General features: G+C 40.6%; 2 long non-coding RNA genes across 3 annotated transcripts in view; both read left to right on the forward strand.

Annotated features, from left to right (window-relative positions):
• The window catches only part of LOC135111304 (uncharacterized), a 10,789-nt gene extending 4,401 nt beyond the window's left edge, over window positions 1-6,388 (forward strand). Inside the window, exons 3-4 of the long non-coding RNA XR_010273683.1 lie at window positions 4,347-4,430; window positions 5,923-6,388. This is a non-coding gene — a long non-coding RNA (uncharacterized LOC135111304). The remainder of the gene's footprint in view (window positions 1-4,346; window positions 4,431-5,922) is intronic.
• A 2,407-nt stretch (window positions 6,389-8,795) lies between these two features.
• LOC135110828 (uncharacterized) overlaps window positions 8,796-18,845 on the forward strand; it is a 77,477-nt gene continuing 67,427 nt past the window's right edge. Inside the window, exon 1 of one of the 2 annotated variants that reach the window (XR_010273435.1) lies at window positions 8,796-9,141. This is a non-coding gene — a long non-coding RNA (uncharacterized LOC135110828). The remainder of the gene's footprint in view (window positions 9,142-18,845) is intronic. The other variant, XR_010273434.1, reaches the window with a different exon arrangement.

Genomic DNA, 18,845 nt, shown 5'->3' on the forward strand with positions numbered 1-18,845 from the left:
TCAACTGTCCCCCTCTTCTACACTGAACATCCTCGGTCTGTCCTTTACTTATAATCTGAACTGGAAACTTCACATCTCATCTCTAGCTAAAACAGCTTCTATGAAGTTAGGTGTTCTGAGACGTCTCCGCCAGTTTTTCTCACCCCCCCCCCCAGCTGCTAACTCTGTACAAGGGCCTTATCCGTCCATGTATGGAGTATGCATCACATGTCTGGGGGGGTTCCACTCATACTGCTCTTCTAGACAAGGTGGAATCAAAAGCTTTTCGTCTCATCAACTCCTCTCCTCTAACTGACTGTCTTCAGCCTCTCTCTAACCGCCGCAATGTTGCATATCTAGCTGTCTTCTACCGCTATTTTCATGCTAACTGCTCTTCTGATCTTGCTAATTGCATGCCTCCCCTCCTTCCGCGGCCTCGCTGCACAAGACTTTCTTCTTTCTCTCACCCCTATTCTGTCCACCTCTCTAACGCAAGAGTTAACCAGTATTCTCAATCATTCATCCCTTTCTCTGGTAAACTCTGGAACTCCCTGCCTGCTTCTGTATTTCCACCTTCCTATGACTTGAATTCCTTGAAGAGGGAGGTTTCAAGACACTTATCCACCAATTTTTGACCACTGCTTTGACCCTTTTATGGGACTGGCATTTCAGTGGGCATTTTTTTTATTAGATTTTTGTTGCTCTTGGCAAGTGTCCTTCCTACATAAAAAAAAAAAAAAAAAGACAGACACATGCAAACTCACCCGTCAGTCTCCACACACACACACACACACACACACACACACACACACACACAATGATAGTCCTCGAGCTGGCGTGGCCGAACAAGTCGTCAACCTCTTGTAGTATCACGTGACCCTGGAGCTTTCACCTGCAACCCCACCCCTCCACCGCCTCGCCCCCACACCAGGTACCTCATCTGGCGAGGGGGGAGGGAGGGGCGTGGGTGCTGGTTCTCCCTTTGATCTGGTGAGGGGTGTGTTGGAAGTGGAGGGGGAGGGAGGGTAGGAAGCTATTGGGGGTAGCAGGAGTAAGAGGAGGAAGAAAAGGAGGAGGAGAAGGAGGGAGATAAGGAGAGGGCGGCTGCACAACACCTCCACTACTTTTCAAAGGCTCTACTTGAAGTTACAAGCGGCTGTTTGAAGGTGTTTTTACAGTTGTAGTGACAGATTAACTGGATTTGTACATTGTTACGAGGAGAAACACTGTCAAGAATCCTGGTGGTCATCTCTGTGGCTCTGGCAAACAGTCGTGGTGAGAGAGCAAAGCGTTTTAGAATACTGGTCTGGTCTGATCTCTCATTTAAATATACCAGTGACTTGACTCACGACTACACCACATTGTTTATCAGTTATGCAGCAACAGTATGACACAAAGTGACGCGTCAAAATGCATCGATAAATTTAAAGTTAGCAAGTCACCCGGGCCTGACACAATCTCTCCCCGCATCTTAACACAAGCGAAATCCGAATTAGTTAAACCACTAACCATATTGTTCAATAAATCCCTGCAGTTCGGTATAGTGCCTGATGAGTGGAATCTCGCTAACTAACTCCGATTGAAAAAAAAAAAAAAAAACAGTAAATCTCTACCATGTAATTACCAACCAATTAACTCATACCGCTCTTCAAGACAGGGTGGTATCAAAAGCTTTTCGTCTCATCAACTCCTCTCCTCTAACTGACTGTCTTCAGCCTCTCTCTCACCGCCGCAATGTTGCATCTCTAGCTGTCTTCTACCACTATTTTCATGCTAACTACTCTTCTGATCGTACTAACTGCGTGCCTCCCTTCCTCCCGCTGCCTCGCTGCACAAGACTTTCTTCATTTTCTCACCCCTATTCTGTCCACCTCTCTAATGTATTCTCAATCATTCATCCCTTTCTCTGGTAAACTCTGGAACTCCCTGCCTGCTTTTGTATTTCCACCTTCGTATGACTTGAATTCCTTCAAGAGGGAGGTTTAAAGACACATTTCCTTCAATTTTTGGCTATCGCTTTGGACCCTTTTATGGGACTGGCATCTCAGTGGGCTTTTTTTATTGGATTTTTGTTGCCCTTGGCCAGTGTCAATTCTACATAAAAAAAAAAAAAAATTAACCTCAGTTGTATTGAAAATGCTTGAAACACTAATAAGAGATAAACTCGTTAATCACTAAGAATAAAACAACTTCCTTAAAAATACTCAACACGGCTTCCGCAACAAACACTCTTGTTTGACGAACCTCTCAGACTTCTTGTATAATATTATGAAGCAGTATGACGAGAATAAAACGGTAAATATAATATATCTTGATTTTTTAAAAGGCCTTCGACAAAGTCCCCCACAAACGTTTACTGATTAAACTAAAATCACAGGGTATCCAAGGCGACGTGTTGCGATGGGCTGAAAATGACTAAACAACCGTAAACAAAGAGTAGTAATAAATGGAAAAGCATCCAAATGGACTAACGTAACCAGCGGGGTGCCACAGAGATCAGTCTTACGTACCTGTTCTCTTCCTTGTTTATATCAACGACATAGATGAGGGTGTTACTAGCATAATATCAAAGTTTGCTGATGACACCGAAATTGCAAATTCCGTAGACTCTAACGAACAAGTAATAGAAATGCAGAAAAATCTAGATAATTAACAGAGTGGGGGCAAACAAACCTGGCAGATGAGTGCAAAGGGCTTCACGTAGTGTATAGACACGAGAAAGCAAAGTATATTTTAAATGGTACCCAACTTAAAAGCGTTGACAACGAAACTGATTTAGGAGTGACAATATCGAGTAGCTTAAAACTTAGCCAACAATGTTCACAAGTCGTAAAGAAAGTGAATAAAGTAATTGGCTTAATCGGCAGATCTTTCGAATATAAATTCAAATTTGAATCTAAGGATACAGTCCTCACTTTGTATAACTCTTTAGTCCGTCCCCTTTTGGAATATTGCGTTCAAGCATGGCGCCCCTGCTACCAGAAAGACATTGATCAATTAGAAAGAGTTCAGCGTAGAGTAACAAAAATGATACCAAGCCTAACAAACAAACCATACGAAGAGCGTCTTAAAGAATTCAATCTTTTCCCATTAACACAAAGAGACTAAGAGGCGACTTAATACAGGTGTTTGAAATCATCAAAGGCATTGATAACATGGACTGCAATAACTATTTCACGATACTCTTTTCAAATTACACGCGAGGAAACGGTTGCAAAATTGTTGGGAAATCCTTCAACTCTCACGAATCAAATTTTTTTTTTTTTTCCAGCAAGTAGTAAATCCCTGGAATGGGCTTCCTCGACACGCGATAGACTGCAACACCGTTGAAATTTTTAAAAGCCATCTTGATAAATCGCCTGCAATCTGCGGCTAACACCGTTTGTTTGGTAGTCATTAACTTCCTTGCCTTTAGGAAATGGGAGGACTTCATTTCATCTATTTTCTTTCTTTATTGTAAAATTTTTTTCGTTTTTTTTTTTTTTTTTTTCTTCTCTAACCCCGTAAGGTATTTCTTTCCGACCTGTTTTCCTGTACGGCTCATGCCGGAGGGAGCGGAGGGAGGGGAAAAAAACCTTCCGCTTTCCTGTCCTTTTCTTCTACTATCAGGCAGGAGGGATGTGTGACAGTGTTTGGGAGGCAGGAGGGATGTGTGACAGTGTTTGGGAGGCAGGAGGGATGTGTGACAGTGTTTGGAATGTGCAGGCTGGGTGTTGAAAGCTATGGGTTAGAGAGTTTGACCTCCACTGAAGTGTAAGGGTGTTGGAACTTGTTAGGGAAAGGATGAGAAGAGAATAAGAGAATAAGAGCAGGCAAGGATGGAGTGATGGAGTCTGTGACGGAAGGGATAAAAGGTGAATGAGAGAATTTGAATATGTAAGGATGGAAACAAATGAAGGATGGAGTGATGGAGTGTGTGAAGGAGAGGATAGGAAGGGAATAAGAAGACTTAAACATGCAAGGATGGAAATAAATGAAGGATGGAGTATGTGAAGGAGACAAGATGAGAGAAAGAAAATTAGAACATTCAAGGTGGAAACAGATAGAGGATGGAGTGATGGAGTGTGTGAGGAAGAGGAAGAGGACAAGGGAAGAATCAGAGGGTTGGAGCATGGATGGAGGAAATACAAGGACAGGAATAAACAGGTGGATAAATAAATAGGGAAAGTAAAGGAGGCTTGGAAAATATTAAACTGTTGAGGAAATGTAGAAGAGCTGGAAAGTACTTGATAGAATAATGACATTACAAAAAGTAATTAGTGACGTGACAGATCTGGTGATATAAAAGAAGTTGAAAATTAATGAAAATATTAATTATGGTATTGTTGATGATGTGTTGATTGTAATGCAGCACAATCTGCCACCAGGAAAGCCTTCAGGTTGTTGAGAAATGAGCCAAGAATCTTCAGGGAGACCGCATCAGTATGGTCAACGCTAACACCTATAGATATGTGAGTAGTAGTAGTAGTAGTAATAGTAGTAGTAGTAGTAGTAGTAGTAGTAATAGTACTAGTAGTAGTAGTAGTAGTAGTAGTAGTAGTAGTAGTAGTAGTAGTAGTAGTAGTAGTAGTAGTTGTTGTTGTTGTTGTTGTTGTTGTTGTTGTTGTTGTTGTTGCTGTTTTCATCGTTGTTGTTTACTGACAAAAACACAAGTAATACAAAAAGTTACAATCTCATTTTTTGTCCAACTTGAATATAAATAAAAATAAAGTCATGTAGATGTGTAATAAGCATAACACACACACACACACACACACACACACACACACACACACACACACACACACACACACACACACACACACACATGGAGCATTCACAGCTTTAAAGATGAATATGAAAAATTAACTTTAAAAGATGGAACATGTTGTGTGGCTATCTGGGCCAGTACATGCCACGCATTTCTCTCAAAGCTAATTATAATTCATAATCAATTTTTTTGGTGTATTTATTTCAGGAAAAAAAAAAAAAAATTGACTCGACAGCCAACATTTATTTTTCATTAAATATTCTTAATTTTCACTCAATTCATATATATATTTTTTTTTTTACCTCCTTACTGATTTACAAAACTATAGGACCAAACACTGTTTTTAAGTTCATAGAAAGTACTCAACATACTGAAAGTATTAATATAGATTTAGTTTGTCCAACATTCTGAACTGAATTATTTAGAAAAAATTTTGTTAGTTTTGTTCCAAGAACATTTAACACCTTATCTCTGGATAAGAAAAAAAATGAAAGAAGGAAAACTATATAGATATTAAAAAGAAATAAAAGAACATTTATTATCTTTATAAAATATATAATATCAATTGTAACTCAATCTTTTTCTTCATTTATTGCTGTAGATAATGTCACTAATTACTATTACTAATGTGTTATATCTAAATACAAGTATAATTCTGTAAGTCATTATGCTATTAGTATTTTGTTGAAATTATTATTGTTTCCCACAAATGTTCCAGTTATATTACTCATGTATATATATATATATATATATGTATGTATGTATGTATGTATGTATGTATGTATGTATGTGTGCATATGTACGTGTATGTATATGTATGTGTATATGTATGTATGTATGTATGCTTAAGTGTATATGTAAGTATATGTATGTGTGTATGTGTGTGTATATGTAAACTTGTGTGTGTGTGTGTGTGTGTGTGTGTGTGTGTGTGTGTGTGTGTATTACCGCCAGCAGGCGGCAAAAGTTGATTCAGACCTACACGATGATACGAATCATTTATTGAGTCCGATTGAATCCGGTTGGATCCGCTTGAATTCGGTCAAAACGTGTTTGGGTCTTGGGTAATCGTTAAGTAACGCGCACGCCCTTTCTGACAGGTGCTCTAGGTAGGTCTATCTACTTCTGTCTCTGCACCGACACACGTCCTCCCTGCACGAGTGTCCTCAGCAAAGTGTCCCTGTCGTCCTCAGCTAGTGCCTGGCTTCCTGCCCTGTCCATCGTCATCCATTAGTGACGGCGTTAAGGGCGGCCTCATCTCAGCCTCATGTCACAGCAAGCATCCTTCATCTCCTTACATCAACATTATCTCAACACCGACCGTACAAGAAACTCGCTGACTTAGGCCTCGTCCTGATCCTCGCCCTCACCGCCAGCTCCTTTCCTTCCTCATTGACAAACTCGCTTGCACAACAACAACTTCTTTCACCCGCCTGATGGTAACAATGTGTATGAATGTGTATGCATGTAATTAACGTTAATTTATATTTTTTTCTGTGTGATTATGTATATCTTTGCAAACGATCATTCACATCAAAGCGTGATTGCTCTCTGTGTGACAATGGCTCAACTCAAGCAAGTCTGCACGAGCTACGGCTCAACACTCTTTGCTACAAAATGCAAATGTTACAGTAATTCTTGTATTAATATTATAAAGTAATAAACTTTACTTACACACACACACACACACACACACACACACACACACACACACACACACATGAAAAAAAAAATATATATATATATATATATATATATATATATATATATATATATATATATATATATATATATATATATATATATATATATATAAAGAAATTATTTGGAATCGTTCAGTTAAAGCCTTAAGGAGTAAAAAAAATCGAGGGATTATTTTCTGGAAACGAAGAAAAAAAATAATGTCAGAAAGGAAGATTAAAATATATTGAAAAGAAATAGACTAAAATATGTTATTCCTAAGAAAAAGGATGTACTTAATTATTTTTCTATTTATTTTCATTGGTGTAATAGAAAAAATTCCTTAATATTTCTCACCTATTCGAATTATTCTTTATCAAAAGTGTGTAACGTAAAATTTTTGTCTTGTTCGCACCGGTGTAATAAACATAAATCCTGAATATTAATTACCTAGACCATGTAATGAGTGAAGAAATACGCCATGCCGTCAGTAAAAGCACAGGCCACCGTGACGACCTCGCACCAGTCAAGATAAGAAGACTGGGAAGTGGGAAGGCCATGACGCAACACCCTGCTGCCCTTCCACTGCGGTATGCAACAATTCACAACACTGAAAACAATGTATGTTCTTCTCATAAGCATCTACAGGAAAGGGAAGGCATTAAAAAAATTTTTAAAAAATTTTGCAATTTAGAAGAAAATATGTCTCGGAGTGGTTAGTGATTAAAAGATGTGTCAAAAGGGTGAAAAGGGTTACAGACACTCAGAAGACGCAGTCCAGGGAGGTGAAAGGCGAGAAAGTCTGACCACTCCTCTTCCTCCTTAAAAGAACATGAGAACATAAGAAAATAGGGAAAGTTGTAAGAAGCCATCAGGTCTGCACGTGGCGGTCCCTGTACAAAACACACCTCCCTATTTCCACCTATCGTCCCCATCCAGTCTAACCCTTCAAACTACCGCCTTATTGCTGACAGGCCAGTTCCAGAGTCACCCTTTTTTCCTCTTGCTAGCTAACCAACAAAAGTGCTTTAGCCGTCATCAGGTTCCACAATCAACTTTGCCCACTGCTTTTCGTTTGGGAGAGTACCGAAAACTGGAACTGGTAAGGCAAAAGGATCAATTCCACAGTCTTTTCGTAAGCTATCAACCAAAAACGCTTCCTAAGTTGGTAAGCTTCCGAACAAATAAGAGGAGTGTTTCGTTTGAATAGCTTACGAAGAGACTGTGAAACTGACCCGGTGTATTCGTTCATGGTCTCGTCTGTCTTCGTCATATATAGAGAGAGTCACGGCATGTCCATTTAAGTGAATCCCGACCCCGTGTCTTGATGGTGATAGTGCATTGATGAAGTAAGTTGACATACGCAGGGCACAGTAAGCGCGGAGCCAGTGATACACAGACAATTAGGAAAGCAGAATGTCAACGAAAGGATGGTAAAACAAGACAGTGCTGACAGAACCATTAGAGCTGGAGAGAAGAGAGAACTGTTGCTTGGGTGACCTGGAATAGACAGAAATGATGATGCGTATAGGATGATTGGAAGACATTTGTACTGCAGTATTATTAGAAATAGATTGTGATGGTGGTGGTGGTGGTGGTGATGAGGAGGAGAAGGTGAAGGTTGTGGTGATTGTGATGAGAAAGATGGAGATTATGATGATGGTGATGATGGTGAGGAGGAGATGAGAGAGAGAGGAGGAGGAGAAAGAGGAGGAAGAGGAGGAAAGGAACAAATTTCTAATGATGAGGCGGAAGAGGAAGAGAATATGATGATGATGAAGAGGAGGAAAAGGAGAACGAGGAGGAAGAAAAGGAGGAAGAGGAAAAGAAAGATGAGGAGAATTATGATGATGATTATGATGACAGTGACTGAAACACACCGCCACAAATTGCGATGGTGGTGGTGGCACTGAGTGTATACCCACCCAAACAATAAATAAATAGATAAATAATAGATAAAAAAATAAATAAAAGATAAAGAAAAAATTCGAATAGAAATCATGCAGTTCTCTCTCTCTCTCTCTCTCTCTCTCTCTCTCTCTCTCTCTCTCTCTCTCCCCGTCACACACACACACACACACACACACACGTCTTGGATTAATGTTCCGTGGCGAATCTGGCAACGTAACGCTTCAATGTATGACTCGAGTCAGCGCGGGTTAGTCTCAAGTGACAATAAAGACCACTGAGATCTGGAGATCTGATAATTATTACACCTCATCCTTAATTCACGTATTCTCCTACACACTAAAGAGTGCGATAGATATTTCCCGCACTGTGAGACCGTGGACATTTGGCTCAGCTGCGTGAAAAATACTCGAAACAACGAACCTTCGAACTGAGACACTGGATCTGTAACTCTCAGCCGCCTTAGTCCTGCTCGCCTCGCCACTGCCGCGTGGTTACAAGACAGCGGGCGGCCGCGTACTAGTTTCCTCAGTACTTGTGCGTCCGTAGCAATACCGTGTGCTGTAAACTGAACGAAGAGACTCATTCAGTTTTTGGTCGCCTCTCCATTATCTCGTGGTGACGTAAAGGTGACGGCCCGTGTGTTAGTTTCCCCGGTAATTGTGCCTCCGTAACATTACTGTGTGCAGTGGTCGTGAGAACTGCGGGGCGGCGGTGTAGACTGTGCCGTGGAGAGTCGCGGGGTGTTGGAATCGCCTCCCAGTCTCCTTAAAGGCGTCATATTCCCTCCCTGCTCTGATCGGTGTGTCTTCCTGTCGATGTTGGTAATGTACTAGTCACTATTTTGTGTGCATGTGTTTTGTTTATTTATTATTTGTGCATAGAGGAACTGAAAGGTTAACAGCCTGGCGTGTTTTTGGTCAACCCATATTTTACGTATTTGTTCAGTCATTACTTGCTTGTTACTTGCGCATAGAGGAAGTAAGGAAGGTAATAAGCTGCAGTGTTTCTGATCACCCTGTGTTCTGCGTATCTGTTTAGTCGACGTTTATTATTTGTGCATTGAGAAACTAGTAGGAAACAGGATGCAGCGTCTCCAATCACCACTTGTCAACCTTCTCTTGGCCTCAACATTTCAATTGGTCTCCTTGTTCATGTTCATTTTAATAGTGTCACTGTTTCGTGCAAGTGTTTAGTTGTTGTTGTTGTTGTTGTTGTTGTATCTGCGCATAGAGGAACTACTAGATCTCAAATTACCCATAATCTTTTCCTTTCTTTCTCTGCCCATCACAATCTTAGCTTACTTCTTAGCAATTGTGGTTTTCCATGCTGGTATTATCGTTAGTTCAGTGATGCTACGGATGTTTTTGAAGCCACAGTCTTGATGGTTTACTCAGATGAAGTTTATTTTATTCATCACTAGTCGTTTGAATTTTTTTGTCCTTATAGCCACTGGTCATGATTTTTTTTTTTATAGCCAAATGGTCGTAAGTTTTTAATCAGATAGCTTCTTGGAGTTTGGATTATTTTCTTGTGTTCTGGTGTGTGTGTGTGTGTGTGTGTGTGTGTGTGTGTGTGTGTGTGTGTGTTATTACGTAGGTAACCAAGAAGATGACAAATAGTGCTAGATTCCTTATAGGCTCTTAAGAGCTTACTTAAAACAAGTGAAGCTACAAAAATTTATCAGACTTAACGTGGCAGTCAATATACAAACGTATAAACTAAATCTACATAATATTATTTCCACCTATCCCCACTCATGAATATTCCCAATACTGTAAAGTTCCCTATTGACTGTGCACTGCCAACTGCTGAGTGTCTGCCATTGAGTGGTGGGGGAAGCAAGGCGAGGGAGGGGCAGAGCTTGGGTAGCGTGGCTCAGGCAATGCAGTGAGCCCCGCAGATCCCACTTGAGCGAGGCAAAGGACGTCTCTCTTGCCTCGCTTGCTGATGGAAGATCCGCTCTCATTCCTGTCCTGACCTGAGGGATTAGAAAACATAAATGCCCTGCGGGTAAACTCAGTTCACCGCTGTCCCGGAACACACACACACACTGAAAGAGAGAGAGAGAGAGAGAGAGAGAGAGAGAGAGAGAGAGAGAGAGAGAGAGAGAGAGAGAGAGAGAGAGAGATTTTCTGAATAGAAGAGAGATTTGAAGAATTTGATAAGGTAGACAGAGATGCCGAGAGACAGGGAGAGAAATGGACAAACTTACAAAGAATACTCAGATGTAATTATGCATAAAAAAAAAATGTCCGTTCACTAAATATCGACCCTAACCTAATTATTACTCACTCACTCATTCGATCGCTTAATATGGAGAGAGGAACAGCCTAACCTAACCACACATTCGATCGCCTAGCGCACACACACACACACACACACACACACACACACACACACAGAGAGAGAGAGAGAGAGAGAGAGAGAGAGAGAGAGAGAGAGAGCGCCAAGCCAAGCGAAGGCAAGCGGAGCCACTTCATTCATTCAGGTTGGAAGAAAACGAGCTCTCGAGTAAATAAATCTACTGACTCAGCTGAAGGGGACACTGAAGCAATCGTGAGATTGACGGTTGACTGAAGATAATTGGCAATGCAAGGCAAGGCAAGGCGAGGTAATATTAGCTTACTTCAAGATAGGTTAAGTTAGGATATTTATCAGGGTTAGATGTCAAGAAACTGAAGAGGGAGAGAGAGAGAGTGAATGTTTAGTCTATGAAGATTTAAAGATGTGGAGTGTATTAGATGAGAAATGGAGTGGAGGATGCGACGGAAATATTAAAGGGTATAGAATTGAGAGAGAGAGAGAGAGAGAGAGAGAGAGAGAGAGAGAGAGAGAGAGAGAGAGAGAGAGAGAGAGAGAGAGAGAGAGAGAGAGAGAGAGAGAGTAGCTTAGGGCACAGCGGGAGGATGCGACGGAAATATTAAAGGGTATAGAATTGAGAGAGAGAGAGAGAGAGAGAGAGAGAGAGAGAGAGAGAGAGAGAGAGAGAGAGAGAGAGAGAGAGAGAGAGAGAGAGAGAGTAGCTTAGGGCACAGCGGGAGGGAGGAAAATTGCTCCATCTCTCTCTCTCTCTCTCTCTCTCTCTCTCTCTCTCTCTCTCTCTCTCTCTCTCTCTCTCTCTCTCTCTCTCTCTCTCTCTCTCTCTCTCTCTCTCTCAAGCAGGAGGAGGAGGGGAGCCAGACTGACAGGTCTGCACATGATTTTAACAAGCTTAGGAAACCCTCTTCTGCTTGATTACCTCAGCGCGCTAACGATGCGGGAGTGTGGCCGTGTTTGGAATGATGAGTGTGTGCGTGTGTTCGTGTCTGCGTGCGTTCGTACGTGCTTAGTTACCAATCATATTCGTCAGTTTTTTCGTCTATGTGCAGGTATGTTTTTTTTTGTGCATGCGTGCGTGCATGTGTGTGTGTGTGTGTGTGTGTGTGTGTGTGTGTGTGTGTGTGTGTGTGTGTGTCTATACAGTAATCATATACGTCTGTTTTTTTTATTTACTTATTTATTTATTTACTTTTTTTTTTTTTTGGTGTGTTAATCATACGTGTGTAATTTTTGTAACTAGCTAGTACGAGTATGTGCCTCTCTCTCTCTCTCTCTCTCTCTCTCTCTCTCTCTCTCTCTCTCTCTCTCTCTCTCTCTCTCTCTCTCTCTCTCTCTCCAGCCCGCAAGTATGAGAGATATGGAATTTGATTTGATTTTCCATGTAAATAAAAAAAATAACAGCATTTGTACACCCGGTATAGATCAGACACGAGAGAGAGAAAGAGAGAGAGAGAGAGAGAGAGAGAGAGAGAGAGAGAGAGAGAGAGAGAGAGAGAGAGAGAGAGATCAGTCAATTCCCGAAGGAGAGAACGTAGGAGGGATAATACAGCGTCAGGTGAGGAGGAGGAGGGAAGCCAGACTGACGGGTATGGATGAGGTGACGAGCTGCGGAAGGAGCCAGATGGGAGGAGGTGCAGGGTTCATTAGTAGTGGGATATGGAGGAGAGGAGGACAGAATAGAAGGATAGTCAGGTGGAGTGGGAGAAGGGAGGACAATGGGATGGGAGGAGGATAGGGAAGATATTAGAGAAGAGTAGAATAGGATAAGATAGGGAGAAGAGGAGCATAGGGAGGAGAGGAAGAGGATAGGGAGAAGGATAGAAGGATAGGGAAGATAATGGGATGACAGGAGACAGGACAAGATGAAAAGGAGAAGGATAGAAAAATAGGGAGGAGAATGGGAAAAAATAGGGAAGAGGAGAGAAGGATAGGGAGGAGGATGGGGGAAGAAGAAGAGTATAGGACGAGGATAGAAGGATAGCGAGGAAGAGAGAAGAGGAGATGCAGGAAGATAGGAGGATAGAGAGGAAGATGGAAGATAAGAAGCAGCGATAGTTTTGTGTATGGTGATAAAAAAAAAAAATGGGAAAACTGCGGGCGCGGCCTGACAAAAGAGATGGTGCGGTGGTGAAGGGAGGCGAATGTGGGTGCTGTGATGAGTTAAAGCTTGAAGTTGTGCTTTAGTGTAATCTGGAGAGAGAGAGTAGAATCTGAAAGCAGTGATGAGAAGGATAAATAGTTTTTGGTATGAAGCTGAATGAATTATATTTAACTATAATTTGGTACACGTTTCCATAATTACTAATGACTCTGAAACATCTTTACTTGTTTTGGAGCTACGTCAATCTTTAAACTGGGTAGAAATTGCCAAATCTGTTCTTTTTTATCCTCCCTCTTTTCTTATAGATGCTCATAAAGACTCCATGCATTACATCTGGCAGTGTTAATTGTTTTGTATTGCAATGGAAGAAGAAAGTGTAACAGTGAATGCGTTAAAGAGATAGCGAAGAGGAAAATTAGTCTGGACGTGGAAAATTTTGCTATAGTGTGGATTGAAGGGAGTGTGGAGTGTACCGGAGATGTGGAGTGCATGTGGGGAGTGGAGTGGAGTGTGGAGCATCACAGAGATAGTAAAGAATATGATGAAAGGTTATTACAGATGTGTAGATGTAATAAAGTGTAAGTTTTGCGTCACTGTGGATTACAGTGAATGTTTAGTCTATGAAGATTTAAAGATGTGGAGTGTATTAGATGAGAAATGGAGTGGAGGATGCGACGGAAATATTAAAGGGTATAGAATTGAGAGAGAGAGAGAGAGAGAGAGAGAGAGAGAGAGAGAGAGAGAGAGAGAGAGAGAGAGAGAGAGAGAGAGAGACGAAAGAAGCTGTTTAAAGTCTGAAAAGAACACTTGTAGGAGGAGGAAGGGTCGAAGGGAAGACAGAATTATTAGCGAGACAGCAAACAGTGGCAGCAGGAGAGGAGAATGTAATGGAGAGAAACACTGCCACTCGCACGTTCACTCCGCCAACCCCTAACTTGTCAATCAACAGAAGCAAGTTTTGAAGTACACTATGCATGGCAGCGTGGTCTTGACGAAGAGGGAATGAGGTGCACTTTATTTTTTAGGTTAACGGCAGTTGTATAAGTAAAGTCACCCCTTTCTCTCATTAGAGTTTCTTCCTTTTCTGTTCTGCTGCTCTCGTCTCTTCCCTCATTTCAAGCCTGCCCGGTCAAGATACACCTCCTAATGAGAGGAGAGGACAGAACTCCTCTCCCCTTCTCTTCTCTTCTCTTCTCTTCTCTTCTCTTTTTTTCTCTTTACTTTTTTCTCTTCACTTTTTTCTTCTCTACACTTTTCTTCTCTTTCCTCTCCTCTCCTCTCCTCTCCTCTCCTCTCCTCTCCTCTCCTCTCTCTCTCTCTCTCTCTCTCTCTCTCTCTCTCTCTCTCTCTCTCTCTCTCTCTCTCTCTCTCTCTCTCTCTCTCTCTCTCTCTCTCGCTCGCTCGCTCGCTCGCTCGATCGCTCGCGCGCTCGCGCCCTCTCTTTTCTGTCAGTATTTAATAATTTTTTTCCCTTTTTTTCTTATATATTTTCCTTCTTTACTTAGGTTCTTTTCCCTACTTCTCTTCCTCTCTTTCCAACTTTTTTTTTTACTTTTTAATATTTTACTTTACATCACAATCTCAGGTCGCAATGTGTCAGTCCCTGCACGCAATATCTCTTGCCTTACCAATATACCACATTCTCATACACAATCAGAATCCATTACGTGTGTCAAAGCAACACTCCAAAGGTATATAGTTAGATAACTTACTCTTTCAACAACTTTTCATAGGTACAGTCAGTCATTGTTGATGTTGAGAACACTAGTGAGGACACTGTGACAAACAGGAGGCAGGAGGTGAAGGGAACAAGGCATGAGAAGAAAGACTTTTATTTATGCTCTTCTTCTGTAGTCCTCTGAGGAAGCCATTAAGAAATTACTAGTCAGGAACAAAGCTGTCATTTCCTGACCTGTGTTGCCTTTACCACTCACATCTTCATTCAGAACAGTGTTAAGAATTGGTTCCATGGACACAGGAAGGAGAGAAGAGGTAGTTAGTATTGTCCTTCTTACGAAATTACTAGTCAGGAATAAAGTGGTCATTTCCTGACCTTTATTCCCTTTACCCCCTACGTCTCCATTCAGAACACTTAAGAATTGCTTCCAAGGGCAAAGGAAAGAGAGAATAGGAATATTGTCCAGAACTTTATTTGTACAATTGCATTAAACCTTTTCATCGCTACAGTCACCTTTCGCTAGCATTCCAAACACTGCTGTTCATGGAGGAAGTTTTCTGATAATAGTATTCTGTCCCAGAGATCTACAATTTGACACCACTTCTTGGGCTAATTTTACGTAAATATATGACTAGTTATTTGTAAAGGATATTCGAATAATGGAAAGGAAGAAGAGAGAGAGAGAGAGAGAGAGAGAGAGAGAGAGAGAGAGAGAGAGAGAGAGAGAGAGAGAGAGAGAGAGAGAGAGAGTGCCTCACACACACACACACACACACACACACACACACACACACACACACACACACACACACACACACACACACACACACAGTAAAAATAATTTATTCATTGTACAGTAGAAAAAAAAAAAACATACATCAGTTTTACTACACTACTACTACTACAACTACTACTACTACTACTACTACTACTACTACTACTACTAGAACAACCACTACCACCACCACTACCCACCACAACCAGCAATACAAAACTCTTTTCACAACACTACATCAAAAACCCAATGCACTCAGCACACAATCGGTATAATCAAGTCTCCCAGGGTACAGCTTAGCCAATATTTACCCCTTGAATTCAATCCCTTATGGTCGGATGCTTCGCCCATCTCAACGCGCCTCGCCCTTCATAAAACTGGGAATGGTGACAAAAAGACCGATAATTAGAGAGGGTAGGGATTACCGTCATGAATTTTACTGGGCTGTAAAAATAGGGAGGGCGGTATCTTAATTCTTGGCAAGATGGTTGATTTGATGGTGTAAAGATTGGATTGGGAGGGATAGAGCAGACCGTGGCCTGTTTGTTTACGAGTAGTCGGGTGAAGGAGAGTGGCTAATTATTGAGTGTGGTTAAGTAGAGTGAATAGAGGAGACTAGCTGGATGGAGGAGACTATAGCTAGTAAATTAGTTGGGATAGGAAAGATATTATCCATTGAAGTGGAAGAGAGGAGAAATACTAGGTAACTGAATTCGAAAAAAAAAGAAAGTTGCTTGTAAGAAAGGTGAGATAAAGGAGACTTTACCTAGTTATATGAAACAGAGGAGAAAGTAGTTAGGAAAGGAGACTTTACCTAATTACATGAAACAGAGGAGAAAGTAGTTAGGATAGAAGAGACAGTGAGTGGGTAGTTAGATGGGATACAAGAGGATGGTCAGTTAATTAGATGGGATAAAGGAGAACATGGTAATTTAATATTTGGACAGTTACTTGTGAATTAAGTGGAACGAAAGAAACAATGGCTAGATAATTAATTAGGATAGAGGAGAACATATTTGGGTAGTTATGTGGAATAGGTTAGACCGTGGCGTGTTATTGGTAGAAGTGTTACTTGAGGAAGAAAGAAAAGAGTATAAAGAGAAGTTAAAAGTATAAAGAGATAGTGTGGGAGGAAGAAAAGAATAAGTAGGAGAAAGAGGAGGAAAAAAATAAAAAAAATAAATAAAAAAGTAAAGAAACTTCTAACAATTAGCAGAAATATTATATGAGAAGAGATAAAAACATATGAAGAGAAGCTCAGAGAATGGCAGAGTAGGGTATGATGGAAAAAAAAATAATAATAAGGAAGAGAAAGAAGAGAAAAAAAAATAAAAATAAAATAAAAAAGTAACTAAATGAAACCTGTGGCAAGGCACACTGGATGCAGCTGGACAAATTCACGGAACTGCAACAGAATCCACAGCAACATTACAATCATTATTTACCTTCTCTTTATGCCCACGTGGGAATGTATTGAAGCTGAGATGATGCAAAGGAAAAAGGAAAGTAGTATTCCATATGTAGATTGATTCCACAAGTTGTGGTGCGCGAGTGTTCGTTCATTCCTGGCTGACCATGAGGCGACCAGCGCTGAGAGAGGAGTCTTTATTGAACCTCCTAGGCGAGAAGCGACCGAGGTACAAAAGAGAGGGCGGTGAAGGACACGTGTTTGTGTACGTTTCCAGCAACACCGTGGAGGTTCAATTATAATGTGATGCCATAAGAGGTTTTACTGTGTGTAGGATGTTGGATTTTACGATGTTTGTTTGTTTTTATTTTATCATCTGTGTGAAGGTAGTGACACGTGTGCTTGTATGTTGACAGTAATGATGCTTCTGTTTCATTATAAACTGGATCACACACCAGGAGTTAAAGTTCATAAGATAGAGGATTTTACTATTTTATTTATTTATTTATTTATTTTTTTTTTTTATCGTCTGTGTGAAGCAGTGTGACAGTAACACGTGTTGTATGTTAGCAGTGATAAGGCATGTGTTTCATTATAAGCTGGATAACACAAGAGGATTTAAAGTTTATAAGATGTAAAATTTTTGCGTTTTCATTGCCAAGGAATCAAAAAATCATCTGAGTTTATCCAAGGACACGTTGTCTGATACGCTTTCACGAATAACACATCCGTTTCCTTACAGTCTGGAGAACATAAATGTTAGTGTTCATAAGAAGTGTTTTTTATAATCAAGTAGTTTAAGATTTTTATTTATTTATTTATTTTATTTTATTTTATTTTATTTTTTATTTATTTATTTTTTTTTTTTTGTAAGATGGGCACTGGTGAAGAGCAACAAAGGCAGAAACAAAGGCCCATTCATGTGCCAGTCCCTTAAGAAAATTATTGAAAATATAATCCAGAATTGTATGATGTGTCTTGAAACATATCTCCTCAAAGACATTCATTCATGGGGAGTGTGGCGTGACAGAAGCAGGCAGGCAGCTCCAGAGTGGTTATGTCTCCTCAAAGACATTCATTCATGGGGAGTGTGGCGTGACAGAAGCAGGCAGGCAGCTCCAGAGTGGTTATGTCTCCTCAAAGACATTCATTCATGGGGAGTGTGGCGTGACAGAAGCAGGCAGGGAGCTCCAGAGTGGTTATGTCTCCTCAAAGACATTCATTCATGGGGAGTGTGGCGTGACAGAAGCAGGCAGGCAGCTCCAGAGTGGTTATGTCTCCTCAAAGACATTCATTCATGGGGAGTGTGGCGTGACAGAAGCAGGCAGGCAGCTCCAGAGTGGTTTCAGCCTGGGACACTTGTTGTGGTACGTTTTCAGTAACATTGTGATCTGGATGCCACTAAGGGATTTAAAATTTGCGATATATTTTCTTCCATCATGGAGTTATAAATTATATGGAGTTAAACATCCGCTATGATTTACTACATCTTTGTTATATTCTGACTAATTATAAAGGATTTGTTCTACAGATTCCGGCTAAAGGATGTGAGGAAGTTCAGAAATTTATTGTGCAGAAAGGATTAAACGCTTTCTTTCTTGAATACTGCGAATGTCCTCACGCGGCACAAAGTTGATGAAGCAAGTGAAGCACAGTGCTTGTTAAACTACCACTGGAATCATGAAATCCTTCACAAGAGGAATAAGACAGTAATTAGGCTGTTAGTGCTGAGGCATTAGGGGGCTTCAGCTAAAGGTGGTGTATAGCTAAAGGTGGTGGTCAAGAAAATTAGAATCATGAAAAGAGTTCCAGAGTTTGCCACTGAAAGAGATGAAATAGTGGACATTTTTTTTTAAATTCTTGCGTTAGTGAGTTGAACAGTCAATTAATAAGAATAAAATGAAAGTTATTAGGTATGTGAAAACACGATATCTCTTGCATTAATAAAGCGGACATTATAGGATCAAGATAAAAAGATGAAAATCGTTGAGAGATGGAAATTCAGCATCAGACAGAGAATTCTTAAGTTTGCCATTGAAAGGTGAAAGAGTAAATATACCGGTGAACTCTTGCGCTAGTAAGGTGCACAGAATATAGATAGAAATAAGCAGAAAATCATAGGGCTGTGGGAATACAGTATCAAGCAGAATTCCTGAGTGTGCTAGTGAAAGATGTGAGAGTCAAGATACTGCTTAACTCTTGCATTAGTAAGATGGACGGAATAAGAATAAATACAAAGCCGGA

The sequence above is a fragment of the Scylla paramamosain genome, chromosome 21, assembly GCF_035594125.1.
Source record: "Scylla paramamosain isolate STU-SP2022 chromosome 21, ASM3559412v1, whole genome shotgun sequence".
In the NCBI taxonomy this organism is placed as follows: domain Eukaryota; kingdom Metazoa; phylum Arthropoda; class Malacostraca; order Decapoda; family Portunidae; genus Scylla; species Scylla paramamosain.